A 2,114-nucleotide genomic window follows, 5' to 3' on the forward strand; every position below is an offset into this window, starting at 1 on the left:
CCTGACACTCGGGTCAACTTCGACCCTTGTCTCCACTTGCCTCCCGCTTCTAAGAGCAATGGCCTTTAAGTGCTCCCTTGGATTTTCTTCCGTGTTACTCGGAAGACACCCTAGGGGACGTTCAGAATTTGCCTTCGTGAGTTCCCCTACTCGATGCTCAAGTGACTTCACCGAAGCTTGGAGGTTTCTCAAAATAGAACCTATCTCACTAAACTGTTCGGCGTGCTGAGTGAGTTGAGCATTCACCTTGCCAAATTGTGCATCCATGCTACTAGTTAGATTATTGAACCTGTCATTGGTACTGAGCATGAACTTGGCAAGGATCTCTTCAGTGGAAAACTTCTTCTCAATGGCCGGTTGTTGAAATTGAGATCCTTGAGGTGGTGCACCTCTTTGTTGTTGTTGGCCTTGGTTCCATGAAAAATTTGGGTGGTTCTTCCAACCCGGATTGTAAGTTGAACTATATGGGTTCCCTTGATTGCGTTGCCCCCCAATGTAGTCCACATTCTCAACAGATGCAACAGACGAGCTAGCAATCGGACATTGGGCTGCACCGTGCCCACCACCGCAAGTACTACAACTTAGCACCGATTCGGGTCTTGAACTACTGCCCATAAGAAGATCAATCTTTCGAGTCAACACGTCAACCTTTGCGGCTAAGGCATTATCACTACTTACTTCATAAAGCCCAGCAGTCTTTTGTGAAGGTCCCCTTGAGGCCCAATGTGATTCATTGCTTGCCATTGACTCAAGTAATTGCTCGGCCTCATCGGGGTACTTGTTGCTAAGAGAACCGCCCGCCGTGGCATCAATGAGTTGGCGAGTAGCATAATTTAGCCCATTGTAAATGATTTGTACTCGCTTCCATGAAGCAAAACCATGGTGGGGGCATCTTCTAAGGAGATCCTTGAATCTCTCATAAGCTTCAAACAATGTTTCGGACTCCCCTTGTTTAAAGGCTGAAATTTCTTGCCTCAACTTCGCCGCTTTGCTTGGCGGAAAATATCTTCCAAGGAACTTCTCCACCATGTCCTTCCATGTTTTAATAGATCCCGGAGACAATGAGGTAAGCCAATGATAAGCTCCATCTCTCAAACTGAATGGAAATAGTCTCAAACAGATAGCATCGTCCGACACCCCATTGATCTTGAATGTAGAGCAAATTTGGAGGAACCGGGAAAGGTGGTCATGCACATCCTCATGGGCAAGACCATTGAATTGGACTGAATTTTGGATCATGCCGATTGTACTTGCTTTAATTTCAAAGTTGTTGGATGCCACTGACGGTGCTTGAACACTGAACTCATCACCCGTGAATTGGGGTCTTTCATATTCGGATAAAGTACGTCGTTCTTCGGCCATGATTGTAGACACTCTATCATCAATTTCGATGTTCTGTGTACCTGACCCTTCACCAACTTCTCTCAATCTCCGACGCAAAGTTCTTTCAATTTCACTATCCGGTGTAATCAAAGGCGACGGATTCGACCGTGTCATGCACAGTACCTTGCACAACCAAGAAAAAATGATAGAGAGTTAAGATCAAGGGAAAAGAAAAACAACAAATGAGTAAAGAATGAAACGGCTAGAGTAATAATCTAAAAGTTTCCTAGAATTCCTTAAGTTCCCCGGCAACGGCGCCAAAAACTTGATCGCTTCCCCGCAAGTGTACGGGATCGCCAAGTAATACCTCGTGCAAAGACACGAGGATCGTATTCCACGGGGCTAAGGATCTCCTATTACTCCTTCTCAAGCTATTATCTAGCCTAAGATCTTAAGTGATGGATTTACTCTACTGAATACAAATAAAACTAAACACAAGATTTGCTAGCAAATTAGAGAGAACAAGCAATACGCAAGCAAGAGAATCAGTGAAGTGCAAAGGCCTATGGATGTGGATCCCCTTGAGGGGTTATCATGCAACATGGATGATGATTTAAAGATGCAAGGGTAAATTGGACCATGAGATTCCAAGATTAGAACAACCCCAATTTCTCGGCGATTGAACCCTAATCCCATACGAACATAGATAGGAATTTCTTCCAAATCTACATTCCTACGATTGCATTAAGTACAAGGAAATCTCACTTAGGAATAAACCTACTCTTCTTCGG

The 2,114-nt window shown here is 44.3% G+C and overlaps 1 non-coding gene across 1 annotated transcript; it reads left to right on the plus strand.

Moving 5' to 3' along the window:
* Positions 1 to 874: 874 nt before the first annotated feature.
* Positions 875 to 981, plus strand: LOC120274253. Its single transcript, XR_005540784.1, has one exon. It is a non-coding gene; the product is annotated as a small nucleolar RNA R71 (small nucleolar RNA).
* Positions 982 to 2,114: the final 1,133 nt, after the last annotated feature.

This window comes from Dioscorea cayenensis, chromosome 12 (assembly GCF_009730915.1).
Source record: "Dioscorea cayenensis subsp. rotundata cultivar TDr96_F1 chromosome 12, TDr96_F1_v2_PseudoChromosome.rev07_lg8_w22 25.fasta, whole genome shotgun sequence".
Classification (NCBI taxonomy): Eukaryota; Viridiplantae; Streptophyta; class Magnoliopsida; order Dioscoreales; family Dioscoreaceae; genus Dioscorea; species Dioscorea cayenensis.